Raw genomic sequence first — 8434 nt, 5'->3', positions numbered from 1 at the left:
ATCGAGTGCTCGCTCACCTCTCATTCACTGTCTATGTCGCTCCGACCAAAGCTCTCTTCAAACCATCCCGCACAAAACAAATGAAACTCTTCTTGCCTCTAATTGTGAGTCAGACTCAGATTTAAGAAGCATGAAATAAACAAGCCAGAACACAACAGGTAGATGTCAGAGTTTAGTCCATGAATCCACCTGGAATAGTTTCAGTTTCAGAGACTCCTGCGGGCCCGCACCCCTCACCCAAAACAGACCATGCCCACTCGCATGAATGGAAAAACCTGCATTCGCTCAGTGCTGTCTGAATGCAGCAAAAGTCCAAAAAAAGTTGAGAGCAACTGCATACGGCACCCTGCTGCTGCAACATCAGATGTTCTGATCAGCAACTTTAAGTCTTCAGACGTTACCTGACGGCGTCTTCTCCAGCAGCAGCTTGACAAACTGTCGAGGATGTGCAGGGAGAGCGCACTCTCCCGCCACTGCTCCAGGATCCGGAGGTGGTTGCCGTCCTGGTGGGGAACCGGTATGTTCGTGACATGACGCCCCCGAACACTGAAACATAGTATCACTGCAGTTTGTAGCTCGCTGGATGTCACCTGTCTTAAACAGTCGTGCAGGAGGTTTGTATGGTCACACAGACGCACTCACCAGCTTTTAGCAGCGGGTCTTTACACAGAGATGAAGACTTGGATTTAATCCCATGGATTCAGTGAGGCTTTCATCAACAGGGAGAACCATCTGACACAAACACAGTGAAAGGATGATGCACACAAATTATTTCTGTTTTAATACTTTTAGGGTAAACAGTATCTCAGTCGTGATCCCTCACCCTTCCGTTGACATGTGTCTCCTCTCTTGTAATCTCGCGACGGAGCTCTCTGCTCGCGGCTTCTCTTCTATCTGCCAGGCGATGACGGTGGATGTTCCCCACGCGCTCGTTTCTCTGCTGACCTGACCCGCGGCGACATGAAAAAATTAAAAACACCAAGAACTAAATCCGGTGATCTTTTGTGAGCGTTGCGTCCGCTTTGTTTACCTGAGAGTCAGGTGCAGTCTGTGGTGTTTGTCCTGCAGCAGCTCTTCACAGGAGAACATGGACCGAGCCGAGCATGTACATCGGTCACATGAGAGCACGGAAGGATTTAGAGGATTTCACCCAGATAAGTTAAAGATTTTTATTTGAGCAATGACTCTCGGGTTTTGGGGCTTACTGTTCCCTGCGCGGCGGTCCTTCACATCGGAGACAGAAAGCTTGACCTGAGTCTGCTGAGTGATCAGAGAGTCCTGAAAGAACGCCACGCTGCTCAGGAAGAAGGGTTACTGGTGCCCTGAGACAGAGAGAGACAGAGGCTACAACAGAAAAACAGGAAGCGAGGGGAAAGCGAGCAGCGGTGTGTACCTCTATGATTTCAGTTTGAGAGTGCTTGGTCCGAGAGGCCTGAGGCGGCGTGGTGCAGCTGATGGCGAAAAAGCTGGTTGGCTTACGGTCCAGAGAGGGAGTAACCAGCTCACTGCAGGCTGCAGCAACAAACAGACACAGGACGAGATTACAAACTGTGGGATTTAATGGTGAGACGGTCACTACTACTAATCCCCTCGGCCATTAGTGGAACGTTGGACAGTATTTCTGAGCTGCTGTTGCTTGATGAGCAGCAGTTTTTTAATGATGACAAATGTTGTAGCCAATCCCTGACGAGACACATCAATCCGTCGCCTTAACAAGCCGGTCAAACACAGTTGATTTATTATCGCTGTATACAATACATACATAGTGCAGTGCATAGTGGACCAAAGTATGACGGTGAGAGCGGAGAGGTGCCACTTCCCCCCGGAGACTTCGCCCTTGAGCAAAGGTACCAAACCCCAAACTTCCCCTTTCCCAGGGTGCCGCTGTCAGTCACCACCATCTCCCACATGTGCGTGGTTGTATTTTCGGCCTGTAATATGTAAAAACTTTCCCCTCGAGGGATCAATAAAGTATCTAGTCCATTTTCTATGCAGCCATTTGTTCCTACTTAAGATTAGTAATATTTAAAAACAGATCACTGATTGTCTCTCAGAAGTTTTTTTGTTTTTAAATAAAGCTCAGATTTTTCCCAGAACAGCGACAGGACCTGTAGTTTTATGAATCGTTACTCAAACAGAAGTAAGAGTGCATTGAATGAACATGTCAGCAGGTGGCTCATTAATGAGTCTTTAGTGTTGAGCCACAATGGAGAGAAAGAAGCAACATTTCCTGTGTAGTTACTCGGATCAGTTCTTGTTGATATCTGTTAATGATCTATCTACAAAAAACATGCACGTATTGACCTTTGACCATCACTAATTAAACCATTTCTAAGAAAACACCCACACAGTCTGACCCAGCACTTCTTCCTGAACTTACCCACGCGGAACTCCAGCACAGGCTCGTCTGGATCCTGACTGTTGCCTGCGTAATACAGAAAAGGAGAAGGGGAGCCCTTTTAGTGCCATTTGATCATCAATGAAGTAAACACGTCACCATGGTAGCAGTTACTTAGTTACCTGAGAGAGCAAGCCCCATCATCTCAGCCGAGAGATCAAACGTGTTGGCCGTAACACGGACCACGGCCGGTGACGGGGGCTGTGCTTCTTCCCGGACATGGTGGCTTCACGTCGGGGCGGGGATGAGAATGAGGATGAATTTTAGAGTAAGGGATGTGGAGCAGAAACTCGTCCGGCAAGTCAGCTCTCTGAGATGTGTGTAGGTTGGTTTCCTTTGTGCGTCGGTGGATTCGAGCGGTCACACTTTGGTCGATGGAAAAACGAAAGAAAGAAAAAAGAACGCAACAAGAGTGATCATCTGCCGCCCCCATAGAAACAGCTGAGAGAGGCTGGACAACACTTAGATACCGACAACAAGACTGGCATCCGTTCATCAAGTTGTTTTTTGCTGATAACGGTGTATCAGAGGTTGTGTATTTTCCGTCAAGCTCGACTTCTCTCTTTCTCCCCTCTGACGAGGTGCTAATATAGGCAGTGGAATAAAATTCTGTGGAGAAAAGTGTGACTTTTTCACACAGCTGCAGGATACGAAACACCGAGATGCAGCAGCGCCCGAATTTTCACCTTCTGTTTCCTGATGCTATTTATTCTTTCCCTCCGGTTTTTCTTCTTCTTTCATAAAGACAGCTTGTCAAACAGAAACAGAGAGGATAAAGAGGTAAATGTAACAGTTAATCTTCAGAAACTGAACCAATCACGCCAGATGTAACAGAAAACCTCGTCATGTGAAGAAACACCCAGTTATGTCATAGTACTGTCTAAGTAGCTGCCAGAAGTGATGGAAATTGTCCATGTCACGTAGTTTTAGGCTTTTGGGGTCTGCAGTTATTACACCTCATTCAGTGATAAATATAAGAAATATGAGTAAAAAAGGAGGCACGTGGTACAGCTCAGGGGTCTAGATAGAGAGAATAAAATGTTAGAAGTCGACCATTTCCCCCATTATTTACCCCTTTTTATAGTCGAAGGGTGAAACTTTTTCTCCCTGATGTGGACCGAGTATATGTGTGCGAATAAGACGGGCGTGTTAGGAAGGTTCCCTGAGTGAGTGTTTTTTTTTACTTGCAGGCATAAGATCATAAAGAGTCACTCCTAATGAGGCGTTTAGGAACATTTCCAATGTACAAAAGGTAAATGAGAAGTCAGATCTCAGATCTCTGAGACCAGATGGCCCACTTCCTTTCCAGAAAGGCTTATGGAGGTTGAAAATGTGGCCACTGGAGGAACTGTACGTCTTTGGCACTTGAGGTTGCTGCCTGGACGCAACCAGAAAATGTGAGCATGGTCTGCCGAAACGGATCCACACTCCATCCAGCAAGAGCGCAGAAACCCACTAAATTTGGATTTTTTTTTTGGTCGGGGTTGATTAAGAAACGTGAAATCCTGGAAACTCTGCTTTATATAACTGGTTGAATTGTTATTATTTGTGGTTAAGCCTTTGTATAATTTGCCTGTGGTATCTAATGCCTCGTTCCTGTATAAGAAGATTTTAGTATGAGGTCCTTTATATCTAAATAGTGCCAATAATCAAAAGTAAAGCACTTGTAGGATAGAAAAATGCCAAGGTTCAGCCAACAAACAATGTGCAGTATATGTTGTTCCCAGAAAGTTATTCAAATGATCTAAAGTCTTTAAATAGACAGTGGACAGTGACAGTGAAGAGCTGGAAACATCTAACATCCAAGACATGACCTGTGCTTAAACCTCAGACACAACGATGCTTCTGTTCTTTAAACTGATATTCTTGAGTATAACTGGAGTTGTTTTGCCTCAGGGTCATTTAAAACTGTAAAGGATAAACTAAGGGTTCATGATCTGAGGAACATGAACAGGAAATTTTATGAGGCCATAATTGGGCCTGTAGTTAGCCACAGGCTGCTTTAAAACAAACGTTTAGATGAACACACAAAGTGCCTGAAAAGCTTCAAATATCTAAGATCAAACACTCCATTGTTCTGTCCGCTAACTCGTCTTATGAAGACTGATAAAGCAGAAGCCGGCGGCTCGGTTGTTAACAGCTAACACTGCACTGCACTTGCCAAAATTACATTCATCGTTTCATCGGAAACGAGGGCCGTGCCAAGTGTGGCACGCGTTGGATATAAGAGGAAACAGATGATGTAAGAGAAGAGGGAGAATCAGCAACGAGACAAGACGAGCGAGCTGTCAGAGTGTTGATTTAACTCCCGCAAAAGCACAACTGAGCACAAACAAAGAACAGGATGGATAGAGGAAGAAGAATCAACTCATTTGCTGTACCAGGGCGACACCCTGGACCAGTCATCATGCTCACATTCACACCTACAGGCAATTTAGAGTCACCAGTTCAACCCTCATGTGTTTGGTACCCAGAGAGTGCTGTGAGGTCATCACCGTGCAAATGAAAGACGAAACAGAGAAAATGGTGCGTGAAGAAAATGTGAAAGGGGAAAGGATGCAGCGAAGTTGTTTTGATGACTAACGAGCTGAAGGCTGCTTCAAAAGGCCCTGAGAGCTAAAGTTCATATTTCTAGCGGCATGTCAGCCTCAGTTAACATTCATCTTCAGATTTGTGTGGTGTGTGCAGCCTTGCAACCCAAAAACAGACCCGGTACACCGATGTGATATCAGGAGCTTGTTGCAGATCTGAGAAGACTTTCACCTCTTTCAGTTTGGCTTGAATCGTCTTCACGGGTCTACAACCAGGTCAGCCGCCCCAGATTGACCCTCCTTCAAAGAAAGACCTGGACGGAGAACCTTCACAGGTGTCACATACTGCAAGTGGTTGTCTTGTGTTTTGTTAGATATATATATCACGCTGACAGAAGGAGAACAGCTCTGTGTGCACCGCGGTGCATTCAAGTGAAGGACTCCCACAATGGAGTCTATTTTACACGTGAATCAGTTTCGACGTCACACGAATAAAAAAACACATTCCACACACGAGCGCTCAGTCATCTGTCGAGTCACACAATCCAGAGGTGAAGTGTGATGATCTCTGTCAGTTTAATCTTTGTTTGGCAGCTTCATGTGAGACCAAAACAGATGACAATTACAGCGTGGCTGCTCTGCCTCATTAGGCTTTGTGGGGGTCGTTGTCAACGTGCCGTAATCTCCTGCCTGAGGCTCTCGGGGAGGGGCGAGCTCTCCAGGAAACCCACAGTGGATCTAAGCGAAGCCACAGGAAGCGACAGATCATCATCATTACTACACATCTGCCTGACTGTCGTCAGCTACATGCCGAAGGGAGAGGTGCTGAAACGTTCGCCGATTAACTGATTTATCAGTGGATGGAAACTCGATTTGAAGCGTTTCAGCATTTTAACAAAAACTGTGAACTCTGTTTGATCCATCTTCACAAATTTCTGCTTTTATATTATAAACTTAATGTTTCTGGACTTTGGACGTTTTGTATAACTGTAATGTGCATTTCTGCCATTACAGAGTAAATAACTGATTGATTAATCATAAAACGCTCGACCAGATAAACTAAATCAAAGCTGAAAGGTTGTTTTTTATGATCAAGCAAGGCTGATTATTTTCTTGACTCATCAGATGATCTGTCGGTTTATAAAATGGCAGAAGAAAGTGACAAACTCCAAGAAACTCGAGGTGACAACTCGAGATGCCAATCCCAAATTTGTGACGATATAAGAAAGCGAAGAAGAGCAAGCATGTTCATTTTGATAAGCTGTAACCAGAGAATAGTTGTTATGCATGAAAAAGATAGTCACAGATCATTTTCTGACTCATGGATAAACCCTGCGACTTGTCCAGGACGTACTCCAACCCTCGCCCAATGTCAGCTGGAATCAGCTCCGGCCTCACTGCTACAGCAAACGAATGGAGGCTAATTGATTAAACGTTTCAGCTCTTATTGACAGATAATAATAATAATACATGCAGCTTAAGAGGCGTTTGTTTCCTTTCAATTGGTCGCAGTGTGGCAAAGTTGTTATAGATTTATAACAGTGAGCATCCACAGTGATGAAGTGCCCCGAGGAAAAGGCTTGACCAGCCTCTGACCTCTGACCTCAATGAGACAAAACAGGTCAGGGAGAGACGTATTTTAGTTTTTCAGCTTGAAGAAAGAAGAAGAAAGAAGGAGAGGAAGAAGAGATGGTGTACGTGCAGTGAGGAAGCAGGCGAAGCGGTGTGTAGGAAAACAGAGGACAGAAAAAGGATTAAGTGGTCCTCGTGGTAGAGCGTCCTCTGGGGCGTCTGGAGACAGAAATGACCCAGTTATTCGGCTGCCGGCACACAGCTGGCCCCCTGCAGATGCTGTCAGCACCGGCTGCACTGCAGGTGCCTCTCAGACGTCCTCTTCCTCAATCACCTCCCCTCATCCCTTTTAAATCTCTCGCCCCCCCTAAATTGCCTCAGCATGCTGCGCTCTCTCCTGCTCCGTCATCAAACCCGTCCCTTTTTTTCCTCCCCCGTGTCCCACTGTAACCCCGATGTTCTCTCAATTTCAGGCTATTGATCCAGTTTCAGAGCCGTGCGACCTGCAGCTCCCCTGAGTCTGATCACAATCGCAGACTCGGTCTGTGACAGCCGTGGAAACACGAGTGGCTGACTCCATCCTCGCGGACTGATCCATAAATTGTGTTCAAGGATGGACAGATCCACACAAACGGGACGTCATGCATAAAGAAGCTCAGCAGTGAACTGATGACGGTGATGAATGATGCTGGGATCAGATACAGAGTTGTACTGTAGGTGCAACACTTATTTTTAAAGGTATTTTAAATATATTTCATATCAAGAACACACAAAACACAGTTCGAGGTGACACACAGACAAACTCACTGTCATTCACTCCCTAACTGTGATTCAACAAATCACATCTAATCCTTTGGGAGCATCTGATAGGCCTGCAATGACGTGCTGCTTCACATAACAATAAATAAAAATTAAATATCTAACAGTGTTCTGCATATTCTTACATCAGCACCCTCCCATAAACCTGCATTAAAAACCAGGCGGTGGAAATAACCAGGCAGAGAGGCCAGAGCTGATCTATTATGGCAGCTCTGGACAATATAATCGTCATTCACTTGGCACGGTGGATTATTTAACAATAACAAAATGCGTCATGAGATGCTGATGCGGCAGCAGCAGCGCCTCGATTCAAAAACAGATCAAGAAAAACAAAAGAGGCAACTCGACATTTCTTGCTCGGCTGTAAACATGTCTCATTCTGCTCCTGCTGCGAGGATGCTGCTTCCCATGCAATCACAACCCGTGAGAAGAGGACATGTCAAATATCCCAACACACACACACACACACACACAATAACACAATAATTAATATCTCATACCACCGTTTAGAGAAATGCGATTGTTCTTCTCATATGGATGAGCACCTGGTCAAACACTCGACGATGTCTGCAGTCGAGACTCGCCCCTGATCCCTGTGTGACACATCCGAGACGTAATACCTCCGCTGCAAACAGCTCCTCACGTCCACTGGGGGGGCCTGTCGACCTGGTCTGCAGCAGAGAGCATGCTCACCTGCTGGTGGGGTGTGGGTATAAAACATGTCTATTTGACTTTAACTGTTTTTTTATTCCAAAGAAGAGGATGTCAAAATATATTATCTGAGATATTGCAGTTTATTTCTAAGTGAATAGGACAAAGAAATGATAGTGGACTTTCGCAGAAACCACCATAAACCACGACCCCTTCCATGGTCAGAGGGTGGTGGAGAGGGTCAGCAGTTATAAATTCCTGGGGGTGACCATGGCAGAGACCTGTCCTGGGCAGTCACATTGCCTCAGCAGTCAGAAAGGCTCAACAGCGTCTCTTTTCCTAAGGAAGTTAAAGAGCTACTACATCTCCAGACCACTGCTAGTGAACTTTTACAACAGTGCCATCAGCAGCGTTCTGGTGTACGGTTTCCTGGTGTGGTTTTCAAGCTCCTCCAAAGCAGACA

The 8434-nt window shown here is 45.5% G+C and overlaps 1 pseudogene; it reads right to left on the bottom strand.

Annotated features, from left to right (window-relative positions):
* Positions 1 to 390: 390 nt before the first annotated feature.
* On the bottom strand, positions 391 to 2619 carry LOC113748195 (type I inositol 3,4-bisphosphate 4-phosphatase-like; annotated as a pseudogene).
* Positions 2620 to 8434: the final 5815 nt, after the last annotated feature.

This window comes from Larimichthys crocea, chromosome XVIII, assembly GCF_000972845.2.
Source record: "Larimichthys crocea isolate SSNF chromosome XVIII, L_crocea_2.0, whole genome shotgun sequence".
Classification (NCBI taxonomy): domain Eukaryota; kingdom Metazoa; phylum Chordata; class Actinopteri; family Sciaenidae; genus Larimichthys; species Larimichthys crocea.
This window is presented reverse-complemented; position numbering and strand designations above follow the sequence as displayed.